This window comes from Scardinius erythrophthalmus (assembly GCF_964197995.2).
Source record: "Scardinius erythrophthalmus genome assembly, chromosome: 14".
Taxonomy (NCBI): Eukaryota; Metazoa; Chordata; class Actinopteri; order Cypriniformes; family Leuciscidae; genus Scardinius; species Scardinius erythrophthalmus.
The window spans coordinates 28,519,410-28,540,352 of record NC_138234.1 but is presented as its reverse complement, the minus strand read 5'-3'; the positions used below and the strand labels follow the sequence as shown (position 1 = coordinate 28,540,352).

The 20,943-nt window shown below is 41.3% G+C and overlaps 1 long non-coding RNA gene across 1 annotated transcript; it reads right to left on the bottom strand.

Moving 5' to 3' along the window:
- Nucleotides 1–15,668: 15,668 nt before the first annotated feature.
- Nucleotides 15,669–20,248, bottom strand: LOC308701462. Its single transcript, XR_014031441.1, has 5 exons — nt 20,169–20,248; nt 19,846–20,051; nt 17,665–17,705; nt 17,254–17,580; nt 15,669–17,046 (listed from the first exon to the last, which is right to left on the bottom strand). It is a non-coding gene; the product is annotated as an uncharacterized lncRNA (long non-coding RNA).
- Between the last annotated feature and the right edge of the window lie 695 nt (nt 20,249–20,943).

The window sequence follows — 20,943 nt, the reverse complement described above, 5'->3', positions numbered from 1 at the left end:
CATCATCACACTGTTTCTGAAATACACACAGGCATTCTGTTTGATTTCTTCAATAGTTTGCACTGGTTTAACCTGATGCCAGTATCAGATGAGTTTTATTTAGTTCTGCTTGATGTGAAACTCAAACTTAGTACAGCACTTCACATCATGCAGACACAACACAGTGTCATATGTTTCCTCTGCTGCCCTCAAGAGGCTGCAATTGTTATTTTTCTACCATATAAACCCAATGGATCCCTCAGATACTATTCAAAATAACCTTTTATTTTCGATACTCGACAAGGTAACTCTACGAATTGTTCATTGGAAGCAGGACTTGCTACCATCTTGGAAGTGACGTCAAATGACGTGTCTCACTGAGGGTTTATCGATTTGCTGTATAGATATTTTAGCAGGGACGTGCAGAGAGTTCCTCAGGGGCAGGGGCTCAGATGTAAAAAATATATGTATATAAATATATAAATATGTATGTGTGTGTGTGTGTGTGTGTGTGTGTGTGTGTGTATGTATGTATGTATATATATATATGCTTTGCATCACAGAAATAAATTATATAAAAAGTATAGAAAACGTACTCGGTTACTAACGTAACCTCGGTTCTCTCTAGAAGAGGGAACGAGTACTGCGTAAGATTATCTTATGCTAGGGGAAAATCCCTTTGCGAGATATTGAAGCCAAAAATTATCCTTAATTTTGTAATAATGCAAAACGCGTTGCGGCAGCATACAGACATAGGCGAGGCAGCTCGCGCGCCTATTGGCTGTTCTGCGGCAACTGCAGCAGCCTATCGAGCGAGGCCTGGCGTGACGCCAGACCCAATGAGGGTGCGAAACGGGCGTGGTCTTGGCCTATAAATACCGCTCGCAGGCAGCTATTATCCGTTTTTTTCATCATAGAAGCAACCAGAGCGTGCGCATGCACGGCAAGATACGCAGTACTCGTTCCCTCTTCTAGAGAGAACCGAGGTTACGTTAGTAACCGAGTACGTTCTCTTACGAGAGGTCTCTCGTACTGCGTAAGATTATCTTACGCTAGGGGACTCAATGCAAAACGCCGTGCATGCCGAGATCTGACACCAATGACTCAAGGGCGAAAACCCGGGGTTCATATAGTGCACAATCACTCAGGGAACTCACAGGGAGTCCGGGAAGAGGGAGGGGCGAAGCCGCACTCTTCCACATATGGCAGCGTCGCTCAGACGCGAATTCCATCATACAGACAGGGCAGGGTACGGCCTGAACTGATGGGGAAATGTGGGTCTTACACAGTTTGCCCAGGCACAACTTGTGCTGCTTTTCGCTGTCGATCATCAAGCTGTGCTCAGTAGACGCAGCATTCCGAGCTGATAGCATCAGGTCAGATAATACTGGTCAACTAGACCGACAGCAGCCTGGCCTGCAACCTTATAAATGAAGACGGGGAGGCCCAGCCCGCCGCCGTACAAATATCTTGCAAGGCAATCCCACTCGACCAGGCCCACGAAGAGGCCATGCCTCTCGTGGAGTGCGCTCTGACACACAACGGGCATTGCATGCCCTTGGAGGCGTATGCTAGCGCTATAGCATCAACTACCCATCTGGATAGGCTCTGTTTCGACGCGGCTAGTCCCTTAGAACGCCCGCTGAACGAAACAAAGAGCTGCTCTGTCTGTCTGAAAGCAGACGAGCGAGACACATAAGCTCGTAATGCCTTGACTGGGCAAAGGAGGCCCGCGTCTCTTTCCTCATCAGGGACCGGTAGGGCTGACAGGGAGATGACCTGCGCTCTAAATGGTGTGTTGAGGGATTTTGGAACATAACCGTGCTTAGGTTTGAGTATAACTTTTGAGTCATTAGGCCCAAATTCCATGCACGTCGCGCTCACAGAGAGCGCGTGTAAGTCCCCTATGCGCTTCACTGAAGCGAGAGCCAGCAGAAACACAGTCTTGAAAGACAGATGTTTCAGATCAATCGTCTGTAAAGGCTAGAATGGTCCACCTTTCATGGCTTCCAGCACCGTAGAAAGGTCCCATACGGGGACTGAGGGAGGTCTGGGAGGATTCAGTCTCTTAGCCCCTCTAAGGAAGCGGATGACTAAAACGTTCCTTCCTATTGACTGACCAAGCGTTGTTCTTGAGAACGCTGCTATAGCCGCCACATAAACTTTGAGCGTGGAAGGGGTCCTGCCCTTATCCAACAGCCCTTGTAGGAAGGAAAGCACCTCCGTCACTCCACAGTCTGTGGGTGACACGCCACGGGCTGTGCACCAGCCCGAAAACACTGACCATTTCGAGGAGTAGAGCCGTCTCGTAGACGGAGCCCTAGCCTGCGTGATCGTGTTTAATACTCCCTTAGGGAGTTCAACATGTACCCGTTGATGGCCCAGACATGAAGGGACCACAATTCCGGGTGAGGATGCCAGATCGAGCCGTGGGCCTGAGAGAGGAGGTCTCTCCTCACTGGCACTGGCCACGGGGCAGTGCTCGCTAGCTGCATCACAGCTGAGAACCAAGGCTGGTTTTCCCAGAACGGTGCTACAAGCAGCACTGAGCATCCTTCTTCCCTGATCCGTTCTATCACCTGAGGCAGGAGAGAGACGGGGGGAAAAGCATAGAGCGGGCGGCAGGGCCACACATGAGCCAGCGCGTCCCTGCTCTTGGAGAAAAATTCCGGGCAGTGAGCGTTTTCTTGAGACGCGAACAGGTCTACTTCCGCTCTGCCGAATTTCTTCCACAGCAGTTGGACTGTCTGTGGGTGTAGAGACCATTCGCCTGCCGGAACATTGTTCCTGGACAGTCTGTCTGGTCCTATGTTTAGGAGCCCTGGCACGTGCGCGGCTCTCAGCGAGCGCAAGTTGCGCTGAGCCCATACCAGGAGGCGTTCTGCTAGCCTGTACAGGTTCCTGGACCTGAGGTCGCCCTGGCGATTTATGTAGGAAATCACAGACATGTTGTCCGAGCGGCCCAGGACGTGGTGTCCTTTTATTTGGGGACAAAAACGCGTCAGCGTGTTGTCTACTGCCAGCATTTCGAGGCAGTTTATGTGCAGGAGCTTCTCCCGTTCTGACCACTGGCCGAAGAACGGTCTGCCCTCGAGCAGTGCTCCCCATCCCGAGGTGGATGCGTCCGTGGACACCACTTTCACCCTCGAGGAAGTCCCCAGGCTTACACCTGATTGGTACCAGTCGTCCGCTCTCCAAGGTTTCAGAGCTGTGACGCACTACTGATTGACCTTGAGGCGAAGCAGACCGGATGCCCATGCTTGGCGTGGGACTCGCACTTTCAGCCAAAACTGCAGCGGGCGCATGCGGAGCAGGCCCAGCTGGAGCACTGATGATGCTGAGGCCATGAGACCCAGCATCTTCTGAAATTTCTTGAGCGGGACAGACGCGCCGCAGCGGAACGAGTTCGCTGTACGCTGAATGTCTACCGCGCGCTGTGGTGATAGTCGCGCTATCATGGACAGCGTGTCCAACTCTGTGCCCAGGAAAGATATCGTCTGACTGGGGGACAGAGAGCTCTTCGCCCAATTGACACTGAGACCCAAATTCTCGAGGTGATCAAGTAAAATGGTCGTGTGTTCTATGAGCACTGAGCGAGATTGCGCTAGAATCAGCCAATCGTCCAAATAGTTCAGTACTCGCACGCCCCTCATTCTGAGGGGTGCGAGCGCCGCATCCATGCACTTCGTAAATGTACGGGGTGCCAGGGATAAACCGAACGGCAGGACTGTGTACTGATATGCCTGGCCCTCGAAGGCGAATCTCAAATATCGCATGTGACGTGACGCTATCTGTATTTGAAAATACGCGTCTTTCAGATCTATTGACACGAACCAATCCCCTTGGCGAACCTGCGCGAGGATTTTCCTGGTCGCGAGCATCCTGAACTGTCACTTCACAAGCACTCTGTTCAGTCGCCTTAGATCTAGTATGGTTCTGAGACCCCCGTCTTTTTTCGGTACCAGGAAGTATCTGCTGTATAGCCCTCCTTCGCTCTGAACTTGAGAGAGAGGCTCTATGGCCCCTTTGTTCAATAGTTTCGCCACTTCGGCTCGAAGTAAATGTGCTACTTCTGCTTTTATCGTGGTCTCGACGCGCACCGCAAAGCGGCGAGGGCGTCGGCGAAACTGTAGCGAATAGCCTCTTTTTATAATGTCCAGCACCCACTTCGAAACCCCGGGCAGCTTTGCCCATGCGTCTGCATGAATAGCTAGGGGTTGAATACGAAGCGCTCTCCGTTCGCTCAGCGATGGAGAGGCTTCGGTGTGCTGTAACACAAGCGTCGCGCTCGTGACATTTGAGGCATGGGGCGCGCTGATAACAGCGGGCAGATTGCTCGACCGCGAGGGGGAGGGCTAGGCGAGTCCCGTGGGAACTGTCATGTCTATGTGTGGATGTGGGCGCGGGACAGCGGGCACATTTATCACACCGAAAGCGTTGTTCGCTTGAGTGAAGCGAATGCACGCTGGTTTCGTTTTACAGAAACCGTGAGACATGCATAACGTGGTGTTTGTGGGCACTGGGTAGTGGGCACATTTACCACGTTTGAAGCGCAACCGATCTGAGTCGATTTTATGTGCGCGGGACCTGTGTGACAGGCTGTGCTTGTGTGTAGAGATGGGCACTGGGCAGTAGGCATTCTTACTACACATGAGACACCATCGGCCGTGGCCGGGACACCAGAAAATACACTCTCTTGGGGATTTATCTGGGTAGCCGTGAAAACGGCATTTGTGTGCAGGCAAGCGGGTGACAGAACCGGCTTGTTGGCTGCAGAAAACACTGGAACAGTCACATTTTCTGGAACTGGACGAGCGAATAACTTTGGTGGGAGTCCGGCCGCAGCGGGACTCGAACACCGTCGTTTTCCTAGGCGTGCTAGGACGACTTCGGGGCCTCGGGCTTAACCACAATCCTAGGCCGCGGGCCACGCATCGCGGGGCGGCGGCTGGATGAGCGGGAGCGCGGTTTCGCGCTTCGGGCCTGGCGGCGCAGCGAAGTGGCGGCAGTGGACGGTGGCTGGGGCTGTGAGCTCTGTGCAGACGGTTTCGCACGGCCTGCTGCAGAGCTGGAGCGCTTCAGGAGGAAGTGCTTCATAGGCTGTGACGCTTTCTGTACCTCTGCGAATCTTTCCGCAAAATCCTTGACGGAGGATCCAAAGAGGCCAGTGGGAGAAAGCGAGGCGTTGAGGAACGCGGTGCGCTCGGACTCGGCCATTTCTGAGAGTGTCAGCCACAGGTGTCTCTCGGTCACAGTGAGAGAGGCCATACTTCGTCCAATGGCCTGTGCCGCGGACTTAGTGGCACGGAGAGCGAGGTCCGTGGCGCTTCTTAGGTCCGGCACGCAGATCGCGTCAGGTCCTTTCTCATCCAGCTTTCTGAGGAGATCGGCCTGGAAGATCTGCAACGTGGCCATGGTGTGCAGCGCTGACGCAGCTTGCCCGGCGGCGGAGAAAGCGCGACGGAGCAGGCTTGACGTCGTGAGGCAAGCTTTAGAGGGTAGGGCCAGCTTAGCGCCGTCCAGCGGAGGGCGGACATAAGTGGGCCGCTATCGCCTCTTCGACCGGCGGCAGCGAAAGGTATCCCCTGTTCTTGGCATCGTCAACTGCAGAGAATGCCACAGAAAGAGCAGGACGCACTCTAGCTAAATAGGGGGCGTTCCAGGACTTAGCGACTTCTTCGTGAAGCTCAGGATGAAAGGGCGCTGGTCTGGATGCAGGCGAAGCGCTCTCCCCAGGCAGGAAAAAGCCATCCAGCCGGTTGTGAGCGGGCTGCTCGGGCGAAGACCACTCGAGGCCGAGGCTCGCTGCGGCCTGTGCGAGTATCCGCATGAGCTCCGTCTTGATGGACGCTCTCTTGCCTGACGATGTGCGGGCAGGGGGCGTGAGATCCTCAGAGCTCGCCCAATCCTCACTGCCTGACGCCAGGATAGAGCAGGAATCATCCTCTCCCAGCAGGGCTTCCTCGTCAGCGATGTCAGCATTATTACAAAATTAAGGATAATTTTTGGCTTCAATATCTCGCGGAAAAAGGATTTCCCCCTTGCGTAAGATAATCTTACGCAGTACGAGAGCCCTCTCGTAAGAGAACCATTATTTTAAATTGTAATAATTTTTTTCTGTATTTTTTTGATCAAATAAATGCAGGCTTGATGCACATAAGGGACTTCTTCTTCTTAAAAATAAATAGTAATGTGTGCAAATTTTTGACCACTATACTGTACTATTATATTATTGCTGCAAAATGATAAAAAATGTTAAAATAATAAAGTCACCATTTCGCATGTTGTTGTCAGCCTACACTTCACATAATAGGCCTGTTAGGCCTGGGCTTCATTTAACATAGTTTCATCAAATGGTAAACGGTGTATCAATATAGACTAAATAAGTGACTTGAATACTATACTTACCATTAATGCTACTTTTGGTGCTGGTTTTGTGCTGTGCTTTGTAGTCAATTAACATTCATTAGTTCAACGACGCAGATTCAGATCGCTTCATTAATGTGAATTCGTCTGTCCATGTAATTTTCAAACGATTTATTTATAAATGACTGGAAAATTACCGCTCCACTTTACATTGTCCAATGAAATTTGAACTTGTGCCAGATGGCGATTGGTCGGTGTATTATACATGAAAACAGGATTCAGTGAATTATTTAATATTTTAAAATATGTGATATGTGGATTTTTAATTGAATCGACACACTACCTTTTATTATTGAAAAAAAAGTTTAAAAATTGTTGTTTTTTTTTGTTCCTGCCGTCGAACCATATACTCACTGAAAGAACCATATTTGGCTCGAGAGAATCGGTTCCCGAGCAGACTGTGGGATATCTACGTTTACACTAGTGCATTTTCATTTTAAATCGCATAACTTTTGCTAAGGTTATGCCTGCCGTCCACACACACTCCGGAGTTTTCAAACCCTCGAAAACCAAGACTTTCCGTTACAGTAGGGGTTGCACGACTACTGATTTCTGCTAGTCGATTTCTTATCAAAACAATACTCGAGTTACTCGACTACTCGTGGTTCATGCTACTGTAAATGAAAAGACATGAAATAGCTAGATCTTATCAATAAACATTATTAATTCATAGCCTAATGCAACAATTACATAAGTAAACTCTAAAAACATTATAATTATGATATTTCATTTTTAAATTTTCATGTAACAGTCTAAAGCCAAATAAATAGCCATTCTTGCCTTTCATTTCAGACGTCTGCTTCTAGCGGCCGTTCACATATCGCGTCTTTTTCGCCTTCAAGTTCGTCATTTCAAATGTAGGCGCGCAGCGAGCGCGCTCATAATGGAAGCAACGTGGTGCACTAGTTTTTCCAGGCGGGTTTTCCCTTCTCATCTCCAGAAATATATCTAGTAGTAAAGCTAATGCAAGGGCTAGAAATCAATTAATCCTTTGCTGATACTTCTTCGTCGTAGTCATCATGGAGAGCGCAGTTCAAGGTTGCATAGCAACGACAGACGCCATGGGAGCGCAAGCGCTTGTAGGAGACAGCGGCACGGCCGCGCTTTCCACACGTTTTTAGATGCAATATGTGAACGGCCTCTTGCAGAGTTGGCCAATTACAATATTTTTGTCATCCTTGATGAAATACTTCCACACATCTGACGTGTGGTGTCTGTTTGTGACGTTCGCCATTTTTAATTCATTTATGGTTAATGGACGCTCGAGTAGTCGATTGTTTCCGACAGCGTCAACTAGTGGTTGAAGTAGTCGATCTATCGACTACTCGACTAGTCTATGCAAGCCCTACGTTACAGTAATACCTGTTGCACGCTAATTTCTCTACTGTGCGACAGAGAGTCACGTGATTATTTACATTTACATTTAGTCATTTAGCAGACGCTTTTATCCAAAGCGACTTACAAATTAGGACTAAATTAAGCGAGTCATCATGAGGAGGCAAAAACAACGCAAGAAGTGCTCGAGATACAAAGTTCAGGCTTTATAAGACAGCTGTGATTTTTTTTTTTTTTTTGGTCAAATAGTGCTCGTCTGTGCAGCCAACGACAGAACAGTGCATGTTTTGCTCGGACTTTTGCCATTGCATTAGAACCGGTTACACTGTTGAAAACCAAATGGCGGCGCAGTGGATGGAAATGTGCAGATTAAGGGGCGGGAATATTATAATAAGATCCTCTTCCTACGTCAGGCTGACCAAAACAAAGTTTCTGGGTTGTCACTTTTCATGTTTTCTGGGTTGGTAAATGCACCGGGGACCCAAATATAGCACTTAAAAACAGATTTCATGATATGTCCCCTTTAATTAAATAAAAAACATTATGCCCTAATGCACTTGTTTCACACACCCATAATGATCAGCTTGACAGTAGGATGTTCAGATGAGTGTGTGATGAGGCAAGTGTATTCTCTAGCATCAGCAGAAATAAGTTTGTTGAGTTTGCTGAAGAAGTTTCCTCTCTCATTCTCCTCTGGAAAAGTTTCAGTTCTGTTTTTATCAGTTCTGTTTTTATACTCTGGATCCTGTTTCTCTAGTGAATTACTGCTGTCATTCACTATTACATCACACACAATCTTGCTGCCGTTGTGTCTCCAAAACACATCTTGAAGTTTCAGATCATGTTTAGTGGAAGAACACGGCAGGAGAACAGAACCACCAATAACAGCCTCTACTGTTTCTTATTAGAGATAGTCATAAATATTGATTATGAATTAATTTAGATCTTTGATTATTCTGAGTATCCCATACTTCAGTGGCGGTTCTAGGATTTTTCTGTAACAGGGGCCATTAAGGGGCCACATGTTACGTTCAGCGGCCAAATACAGGGTACATTCAAGCACACAAAATAATTTATTCAGTACGGTGCAAATACATTTCGGCAGTCATTCCTTTTTCAAACGCTCTAATAAAAAATTATGAGCCAGTAAAGTTCTTAATGATTTTTTTCATTTATTTATACTGTGCATAAAGGACACAATGCACTTCTTTCTGAATTCCACCTTTTAAGTTTCATAATCATGTCGTCGCTTATAAACAGTAAATTATTGTTAATTGTTCCGGGGTGGAATTGCATCTGATCGTTGTGAAGAATTCTCCGGTTGCTCTTCTCGTTGACGATTGATGGGTGGGAATCTCTAGGCACCTCACGATTCGATTACGATTCAGAGGGTAACGATTATCGATTATTAACGATGTTTTTTTTTGTTTTTTTTTTACTACTTGGTACTTTTAAAGCAAAGTATTTATGATGACCCATAACGAAGTTACTTCCAATACTTCCTATATTAATTGTATTAATAAAACAAATGGAAGTGATTTGGCAAGTCAACTGTAAGGTTACATTTGCCAGCATTTGTCCCAACATTGCAAAGAACCAACAGGAAAATAAATGTGTGCCTGTAATAGCAGCATACTTGTAGTACATTAATACAAACTTCAGCATATTCTGAATCTCTAGCATTTAATAATAGACTTCTAACCAACATTCTCTTGTTATTTCCAATGAGCAATATAATCCTTCAGACAAAAAACACTTTGCTGTAGCAAATTCACAAACAGTTTTCGTTCAAAAATATAGAATTATGTACCAGCAGCTCTCATAATGCTTGTGGACTTACGCATATTCTGAATAATTAGTAACATACAAAGCCGCTCTTATTCACAACTAAATAATAAAGACTTATGACTTGAAATGTTTGCTGTATACCACAATCAAAAACAGCTTATACAAAAAAAGTGAATGAACATCTGCAAAGGGCCAGGGCCGTGCAGAGACCTCTGGAGGGGCAGGTGCTCAAAGTATAAAAGGGGGCACATGGAACAAGGCTTTAAATAGGGCTGTGTCAAGATACAGTACCAGTGTTTTTACAGCCTCAAAAAAAGAGGCGGAGGTGGTAAAAATCCTAATAATGTATTTAAATAATAAGATAATTAAATTAGTATTTTTTTGTAGATCATCATATAGCCTAATGTGTTTCCCACATTATTTTTGTTGGTGGAGATTGGTACCTCTAGGGGGGTCCGGGGGCATGCCCCCCCGGAAGAAAATTTTGTACATTTTAAAGATAAATTCATTAATTTGGTGCACTTTGAGTCACCCGAATCCACTGTTAAAAATAAATAATCCACCCGCAAAACCGCCCATATTCTTTGATTTAGATATCTGCATCTGATCATCACATTACAATTATTCAAATTCTCAGTGTTAAGCATGATAATATGGTAACATATCACACTGAAGTAGGCTGATTTAAAACGAACATTTATTTAAAATAAAAGTTCTTCTTTTGGCAAAATTACATTTCCTTAATAGCCTAAACAGTGGCTTTTCTCCCTTCAAACTTAAATTGTCAATGTTTCATTACATCACTTTGAAAACACACATTTTTTGTACCTTTTAAAAAGGGCATTTTTCCACTAATTTTATTAAATGTATGCTCCATCTTTCATGTCAAATTCTCAAATTTGATCAATATATTCAATTAAAATAATAAGACACGGCTGTTACCAATCAAATTAAATAATTAACATTGAAAAATTATAACTGTATTAATTTGGATTATTTAAAATATTTTTGAATATACAAATAAGGAATGTTGAAAAGAATGATACTTTATAAAACTAAACCGCCAGTAGGAGGCAGCAGGCGACCGTCTTAATGAGCGAGTCATTGAGTCATTCATTCAAACGATTCATTCAAACGGCTGATTTATTCAGAATGAGGCAGTTTATGAATGGGTAATTGAATCTTTGACTCAACCGATTCGTTCAAAATGCTGAATCATTCAGTAATGCAACAAGTGTTGCTGTGAGATTCGCGATGGTTCTGCAGTGATCTTTGTTTGGAACTATTTTCGCTGCTGAAACAGAACAAAAATAGTCATTGCGTCTAAAATGTAAGTGACTTAATTTTAACTATTTGTTTATTGACCTGCTATGAAATCAGTCTCGGTTTCAATCTTGATGGCATTCAGGAAAACAGTTCCCAGATAGCAATTACATGTGGGCCACATGTGGGTATTATCAGGCACATATGGCCTAGATGTGGCATGGCTGAACAGATATGGGCCAAATCGTAGCCATATTTGTTTTGCCATAACTTTAAAATCTGCGGGAAATGCTCTCTTGGTTCACAACTGATTTTGAGGTATATGGCCCAGATAACAACGAACACATGAGGACCATATGTGGTTGAGCTATGGCACACAGTGAGAAACACCGACTTGTGGTAAACATTTGGCTTATACGTGGAAAAACACAGGAATAATGAAATCAAGTGCGGCAAACATCCGCCGTTCCACACCTCAGGTTGCTCTGCATCTTCCCTCCTATTGGTGGAGAGACTACGGCGCGAGTTTGACTGCGACGCTGGCCAGCTGACGCCTTTTACTCTGCTTTCCTCACGACTGTGTACATTCAGGTAAGTGATGTTTTGGCATTTTAAAGTCATATAAATGAAATATACAGCATTATGTGTCAATATTGCATGTTATTATGCGTTTAGTTATTCGTTCCATCGAGGAAGGGGTTGAACTAGCTAATATTTTCTTCAGTTTACTGCTATAACTATAAAGTTTAATGTAACTTAACCGTTAACTTAGGCTATAGCAGTTCGCTGGTTTGCCGTTTTAAATTAAGATGTTTTTGTTTATAAATCAACAGCTCACTGTCGTACACAATAAAATAGTATAGTTTGTCATTGTGTTGTAGCCTATTTGTGAATTAAGGCGACGCGGTCCCAATGTCGGTGTTGGTGTTACTGTTTGTCAGAAAACCTAAATCCTAATTTGTGTTCACAATCATTCAACTAATCATAATAATATAAAAATGACAAGAATAAACACATTAATACGTGTGCATTATTGTATGTATCTTTATTTAACTCTGAAATATTCAACCAAGACTTTTTCTCATGACCTTTCCCTCTTTAAAATTAAAGTTGTAATGTTAACGTTAGGCTATTAGTGTCAAGTCACAATACCAAAATTATGACTTTCGATACAATACCTGAACATTAACATGAACTAATAATGAACTGCACTTCTACTGCATATATTAATATGTGTTAATGTTAATTTCAACATTTACTAACACATTCAATATAAAAAAATTTTACTTGTTAACTTTAGTATGCACTGTGAACTAACATGAACAAACAATGAATTGCTGTATTTCTGTTAACTATCAATTAATTGAGCAGCCATTCACTGCCATTATAAAGCTTGGAAGAGGCAGGACATTTTTATAATTACTCTAATTTCTCACGATATAGTTTATATACCATGCTATGGTATACTGTCATACCACCCAGCCCTAATGTGTGGTATGGGTGGGGCAATGACAATAATTTCCATATTAAAAACCTAGAAAATATGGTTTCAGATGGAGTAAATAATAGTTTATAGTTCATTTTTGAATATAAAAGCACTTTCATTTTAGGGTGGGGGTGGTCTATTTAAATGCATATTTCAACCACTTACACAATGTTTTTTTTTTTCGTATCAGATTACCTATGTGGGTTTGGTTGGTGGCTTTGACCTGGATAACACCGTGTGGAGAGTGCTGAAAGGCACTTTTACAACTGCTGTGGCACGTTATGAATTGGAGAGAAGTCAATGGGAAGATTGGTGTCCAACGCCTGGTCGTAAAGGAAGTTGTCATTGGTGAGACCTTTTTTAGAAGTCACTTTTATTTGTATTGCACTTTGCACAATTCACAACTTTTCAAAACCGCTTTACAGAACATTGTATTTTTATTTCTGTTATCTCAGTATCGAACCAAACAACTTTTTTTGTCATTACCTGATCACATCCGTGGCTCACTTAAGTGACTGCATTTTTTTATTTAGAAGTTTTATGTTTTGTTTTTAAAGAAAGTTATTTTTTATATATTGCGAATCATATTGTTTCAATCATACATTTTAAAGCTGTAATCACAATATAAGATTATCATTCTGTCAAAGTCTCATACCAGCGCATGCCTACAACTATCTGTATTTAGTTCATTATCACTGTGTATTTAAAAGGTTAGTTTACCCAAAAATGACAATTCTGTCAGTAATTACTCACCCATGTTGTTCCACCCCCGTAAGACCTTCGTTCATCTTCGGAACACAAATTAAGATATTTATGATGAAATCTGAGAGCTGTCTCACTCCTCCATAGGCTTCTCTGTTATTGAAACTTGCCAGCCCAGAAAGTTAGTAAAGACATTGTTAAAATAGTCCAAGAATACAGTGGCTGAACCTTAAGTTTATCAAGTGTCGAAAATACTTTTTGTGCGCAAAACAAGCTAAAATAAAGACTTTATTCAACGTAGTGTAACAGCACAGCGCTTCTGTGTTGTACGTCAGAACGTAGGCTCACGACTGGCCAGCATCCCACACATGACCAGCGTCGGCCAATAGTGAGTCTACGCTCTGACGTACAACCCAGGAGTTGGAAAAACTTGAGGGTAATTACAGATAGAATTTTCATTTTTGGGTGAACTAACCCTTTATGTTCCTCCTTGCATTCAGTACTTGGCCCATTATTGTTTGTGTGTTTCTGCTTCCAAATTGTCTCGCATCATTGCAGATTATCTTGAGTTTATTTTGTGTTAGTAAAAACACTTATTTTTGTAGACTCTGTCTTTGGACTAAAACATGACATTAATGCTATCTGTGTTGGTGTGTTTTTACATTAGAGTGTGCATGTCTTTTTTTTTAAAAAGAAGCAGAATACATGCAGTGCTGTAAATTTTATCCGGTTGTTGGTGCAAAAGTATTCTAAAAATCAAAATAATTTGTCATAAGGAATTACGGTATAATTCTGGCCCACATATTGAAAAATACAATTTGCAATTCCTTTTGAAAATTTACTGGAAAAAAACTTTCATACACTGGTAATTCAGAGGTGTTTAATTTGTTAATAATTGCAATTAAAATATTAAAGGATATTTACATTAATGATTTTTTGTATTATCCTGCAGCTCTAGCTTCCAGGTTGTATTGCTACTTACATTATTTAAATTCTTCTTTATTGCAGGTGCAGTCAGGCAGAATCCCCATACTAGAAAAGATCAACACATTGCCGACCCTCATTGGGGACTTCTCTGCACATCAACACACTTCTCAACTCTTTACCTTTCAAGTTTGCTTTAACTTTCTCAATTTCTCTTTAAAGTTCTCTTTACCAACTGTGATTTATTTGTATTACTCTCATTGGACTAATTAAACATAACATTAATACAAGCTTTGATCGAGTGTTTCGAACTTTGTTGTAAAAAATTAGCTTTGAATGCTATTTATATTATTAATTTGTATTCTTGAATGTTTTCAACTGAATTCTACTTAAAATAAGTACAACTGAGTAGCTGTAATTCTATGTATTCTTAAATGTTTTCAACTGAATACTACTGTAATTATTAAATTCAACTCTGTTGCTGTAATTATATTTATTTTGATAAATGTTTTCAACTGAATACTACTGTTATTATTCAACTCTTGCTGTAATTATATTTATTTTTATGAAATGTTTTCAACTGAATACTGCTGTAATTAAGTACAACACTTTAGCTGTAATTATTTAAATGCTTGTCAAAATAAATAGTTTTGAGTCCATTTGTTGTTGAGTGTTTATTTACCTGTGAGTTAAGACTTTAAATACTGTCAGCTGCATGTGGGCCACATAAGGGCCGTTAGATTTTAACAGAACTCAACCGTACTAAAGTTGCATACCAGGCCCACATATGGGCCACATGAATTTGTAGTATTTGGCTCATGCTTGGTGGAGTTATGGCAGTCCTTTGGTTCAGTTCTGGCAAAGGAGATGTGGGCCATATCTGGGCCGGCAAACACAAACTAATCTGGGCCACAGCTCAGCTGTTTATCTGGCCCACATCTGTGCCAAAGGTAATTTGCTGACTGGGTTACTTCTATAGCCTAACGTTACACACAGCAATATAAACAACATCTCTGCATGCTCTCTTCACGTCGTCCTTGTAAAATAATAATAAGTAAACGAACATCAAAATCACTTCGCTGAGAATGAAACGCCACTTACCAGCCACAGATTTGAAGACATCCTCTGGTAGTGCGCATAGCCGCGCGAAATAAAAAAAAAAATGTGCGTGCAGCGTGAGGAATGAGGTGAAAGGTCATCATGTGGGTCATTTTATTTACGGCTAAATTATTATTAATTAATTAATTCAATAAATATATTTGTTTGACAGGGAAGCTGTGCGCAAACAGGAATATATATTATTTTTCAAAAATAGAAAAAAAGCACCCCAGAAAAAAGGGCACTTTCTCTCCAGGAATAAAAAGGGCAGGTGCTCAAGCCCCCTTTGATGTCTATGTGTGCACGTGCCTGCAAAGGGCACAGTCAAAATGTAACTTTTTGTGACTGGCATTGCACTGATACTGTGACTGTGGAGGGCAGTATAACGTACGTATAACAGATCGGTTTACAGCATATGGATGTGAAAACTAAACAATACAGAAAGCAGCTCTCATACAAAAAATACTAAATAGGTAACAATGAAATTGCCAATTTTTTCATACGTTAGCTTTTAACGAACAGGGTGCGTTCGAATTTGGCGCTCAGCCATCATGCGTCTCTGTTATGTGCACGCCACAGACTGTCCGCGCACTGCAGGTCCGCTTTAGAGTTCCGCCTTTTGCGTTCCGTCAATATTATGTTATTAGGAAAAATATTTTTTTTTTTTAGAAAATCGATTTTTGACATTTTTGAATCGATTCAGAATCGTCCACGTCCGCATCGCGACACATCTAAGAATCGATTTTTTCCCCCACCCCTAGGAACGGGGGCCAATTAGGGGCCAATCAGATTTCAGCAGGGGCCAGGGCCCCTGTGGCCCTGCTTCTAGAACCGCCCCTGCCATACTTTCAATTATTAATTCATTAAGGGACCCGATGCCCCGATGTCACACGCCCCGGGTTTACGTGGATTTCATGGACACAGCCTCGCCAGTCTGATCTTGGTCAGAGGGGGCAGGGTTTGCTAATACCTCTTAAGTCAGATGCCTACTGCTCACTCATACAAAAAAGTGTAGTTTATTTAGCCACTTCCTTACAACTTGCCAAGTCAGTGATAGACAGAAATCAAAAGGTCTTCAGATGACGTGCCAACTGCTCCGTTCATATGCGCCTTTAGTTTGACCTATCCTGAACACAGAGCTGCGGTAGCACCAGCCTCCTCATAGTCTACTAAAATAATGATTTCAAAAAACTTAAATAAATGAAGATATAACATTTATTTGTCAGGTAAAATGTATCATGCCAATTATACAAGTGATTAAAAGCCAATTCAAAAATAATAAATACATGACATCAATTACTCAAAGATGACTCTAAAAGTAAGCAATGCATTCCTGACAGAGACACACAGTGATGTGTCAGTGCTCTCCAACAGGAAAACACTGAAACCGCACTGTATGGGGTTGATCTTGGTAAAGGGTCCCAAAGAATGCTCTGTCACCTAGCCTTAAATACCCAGACCAGAACAAAAGGGTTATACAAATATTGTTTAGAGTTGTTTTGGGTCAATCCATGTACCCCAGGGGGTAGGACCTGGTTTCGGGAGATATCTTTAAGAGATATCACCCAGAGAGGAGAACAGGATTCTCCTAAGTTCTCAATCTCTCTCATTAAATCAATGACTGCACTGAAATTAAGACCATTTTACCAATCACACTGACACTTAAAATTATACCAAACATGAAAAGGAAAAACTATAGATTCACAAGATACATCATATGTGATATGTAGACATTCTTAGTGAACTTTTGGTGACTTGAGGAGGAAGAAGAGGAAGGGAGGAGGGAGAGGGGGATGCAGAGATAAGGAAGAAGAAAAGTTTGGACAGGCTAAGTCACACTCAATAATGCAGGTCTGTCCTGTGCTCTGTCTTTTCTATTTTTTGTCTAGGGTGCGTTTTATGGCTTTATTACTTTATTGCTTTGTCTTAGCAGTAAAATCAGTCCTTACAAATGAAAACTATAACTATAACTATAACTATAATTCCAGATGCAATGCCAACCCAGAGCCAAGGCGATGATGTTTCCCCACTGTCTGGTTCAGTTTCTGCAACAAAAAAGTATAGCAAGAATCTTTACCTCACTGTGATAAAGATAACAGAACCAACTATAATTTATATACAGAAACATTCAGACTGAAACATCACTAATGAACTTCAAATATGGGATCAACTTCTTGCAGTATTTAGATTTTAAAGCAGACAACTTTAATTCAATTAAAAACTTAATGCACTAATCCACTAGTTTCACACACCGTTGATGATCAGCTGTACAGTCTTCTGTTCATCTGAGGGAGTGATTTGGCAGGTGTATTTTCCAGCATCAGAGCGAGTGAGATCTGTGAGTTTGATGGAGAAGTTTCCTCTCTCATACTCGAATGGGAAAGTTTCGGCTCTGTTCTTGTAACAAGGGTCCTGTGACTCTAGTGAATCTTCACCCTTGACTATATCATACACAAGTTTGCTGCCATTGTGTCTCCAGTGTACATTAATGTCTTGAAGTTTCAGATCATGTTCAGCGGAAGAACACGGCAGGAGAACAGAACCACCAATAACAGCCTCTACTGTTTCCTGCAGAGACACTGAAACAACACAAACTGTAATTGTAAATGTACTTTAACAGTCAGTTCATTTATCCTTCAACTGTAGTTTGTTCAGATGCTCACCTTTGTTTATCAGCACCGCAAACACACAGATGAAGCCACAACTGCAGAAAAAAAAAAGTTTAACTTCCTGTGGTTTAACTTGAATAGCAAACACTAAAGTCATGAGTTTGATTCCCACATAACACACATAATAAAGGTAAGATGGTAAGATAGGATAGTGTGTCCCTCCCATACTTAGTTTTATTACTGATCACTGATGTCACTAAATTCATCTCTAAATATGTTACAAACTGGCAGTAAATGTTTTTAAGGGGGCAACTTTATTATCATATTGGTAAATCCTTGAATTCACGACAAATAAAACTCCCTGCATATGTACCAAAAAAAGCTCTAATGCTAACTGCTCTTAATCAAAATAATAGTTACAGCAGATAAACTATGCATACAAACTTTATAATCATTAATTAACCAATTCATGTTTAATGTTTTAACAACAGATTTCCTTTTTAATTTGAGTTAAAATAAAGCATTTGACAACCAAAACACAGCAGGCCAAACACGAACACGAGCAACAAGCTAACGTTACATCAGGCCTTCACTGCTGAGTACACGTGTGTGCAAACAGCTTTTCATTCTGCATTCAGCAAACATACCTGATCATCATGGTGGACCAATATTATCAATATATATATATATAATTGCATAAAATGCTTTTTCAATTAGTATTAAATTCTACTTTTTTTGAACAGAGAGTGCTCGTCAGCTTCGGCAATGCGTTCTGCGTATGACATCAGACGTAAGTGACGCCAACAGAATCACGTGATCAGACATACGCAGATATACGTTGATCTTAAATTTACTTCGGTAGGCTTTAATCAAGACTCCTGATCTTCTGCTGAATTTTCACCATTATTAATATCATAATGTTTCTGATCTTAGTCATTGAATCTCTAATCATCTGTCTGTCACATATGCATGTTAATCATCAATAAGATATATGACAAAAGCTTTTTATTGTATCTTTATCGTTATTTTATCTTAAAAGCATTGTATTTATCATTTTCATTGGTTAGACTAGACTGTAAAAAATATCTAGTTAAATTTACTGTAAAAATGGCAGCTGTGCTTAACAGAAATTCACCGTAAAAAATACAGTGACAATGTTCCAGTTTAACAGTATGCCAACCTTATATTTCATTAAGTTATACAATGTTAATATACCTACTTTAACTTTCCCACAACACTAAAATAATGCAATAAACATTAACTAAATTACATCAAAAATCACACAAAACACAGCAATGTATATTACTGATAAGAATTATTTATGATGTAATGACTTGAATGTCCTTTTACTGTTTTTTCTGCCTAAATTATCTAGTAATTCATAGTTTTTACTTGCCAAAACCTGGCAAAATTTATTTTACACTAAAATTCCAAATAATTTGATGTTTAAAAACATTTGCAGGTTTTAATTTGATTTTAATTTAAACCAATTAGCATGTTTTAACTGTAGTGCACCAAATATTTTGTACAAAATATTGTTTCTCTGAAAAATCATCAAGTTTGTATAATAATAAAAATAAGCTGGTCTTTTCAGCAGGATGCTATACAAGTCCTGGGGTGCGTTTCCCGTACAACTACATAACTCACTGCTTCACTACCATAGTACCATGCATCGTTGGAGAAATCTGTTTGAGATCGAATTAACGCTAGATTTTTAATATAAATTACAGATGGGCATCTGAGGACTATTTCTCATTTTTCTCAGTTATTTTGCCTTATTTCCAGACTCAATATTTGGCTCGTTCTTAGTAGAGCACGTTCACACATGTGCAGTCTTCAAAAACTGTGCTTTAAATCTCTTGGCAAACTAAAATACGTAAATGACATTTGCATGTAGGCCTATTCTTAATAAATAACATGGGTTGTACTGAATGTCAGCTTGCTCAAAATAAGGATTTACTTAGTCCACATGTCATGTAAACTAGAAACTATGCTTCTAACCACAGGTCGAGAGCTGTCGTTCGAACCACACAACTTTGCAATGCTGTTTACGAATGTTTGTTAGAACGATGGTTTCGGGAAACACCGACTCCTTGAACTATGCTGATAACGACGGAACTTGCGAACATAGTTGTCTAACAATGCTTTTGGGGAACGCACCCCTGATGTCTGATGTGACGTTTGATCAGTAAGTGAAATGAACAGCAGTAAATGAGTAAATGTTCTCAGACTTACATTAATATGAGACTGAAGCTTCATTCTTAAACTCCTCTGAGAAAACACTGTGTTCTGGATCCTGATCCTCAAGTGAAACATTTCTCTGAATGATGTCTCATATATTCCTGCTGTAACTGAGTCTTTAATATACTGTCATGTCTTGACTTTAACACTGTGAGAGCAGGACAAGATTGCAGAACTTCCAGTGACATCCTCATTCTGACCTACAGAGAAAAAAAGAAAGAGAGAGAATTGAAATTAACAAGGAAATACAGCCTGCCTTTTTAAAAATGGTTTTCAAAAATGAATTCACATATCAATCTTCTACAACAAGATATTACCTGTTTCTTTTTCATATCTGATCTCAGTCCACAAAGATCTTCCTCACAGTTCCTCTCTCTTGTTTTCATCCTGATAGACTGAACAAGAGCTGAGAGATTCAAGGCTGATATTCTCTGATGATCAGATGGGAGGAGATAGAGACTGATGGGAGGAGAAAAACAAATAGACACAGGATTGTTGTCAAACTAGATAAGAGGGTGAGTGAGTAGGCAAGTATGTTGTGTCACCAGTAACATCCTCATTCTGACCTAGAGAAACTGAAAGAGAGAGAAAGCAAAAGTCTCAAACTCACAGACTTTCCAAAACTTGGCTTGTCTATAGGCACACATACAGTATCAGCATTTAGGTTTGGTTGTGTATGTTTCTTGTTTTTTATTTAACTTTTTGAATTAATTGGCACACATACACTTTTGTTCTATACATCTATTGTTATACATTGTTATAAGTAAGGTTAATAGATTCAAGATTCACATTGCCAAACCATTGCTAACATGGAATTATAGACATACATTTACACACAATAAATTGAGATGAGACTTGTTTTGAGGTTTGAGGTCTTAGTTTTGCAACAGTGGGCCCCATCATACACCTTTGCTAGTTTCAGCCCAACACAGTTATCATTTTCATGTCCTCATTTCATGTCCTCATTTCATGTGCGCCCATGGGCTACTGGTCTGAAAATGAGGTGTGTTCAGGCGCATTGTTGGTGCGTTGCTATTTTGAGGCATCTGAAATAGACTGCACCATTGACCAAATGAAACCTGGTCTAAAGTC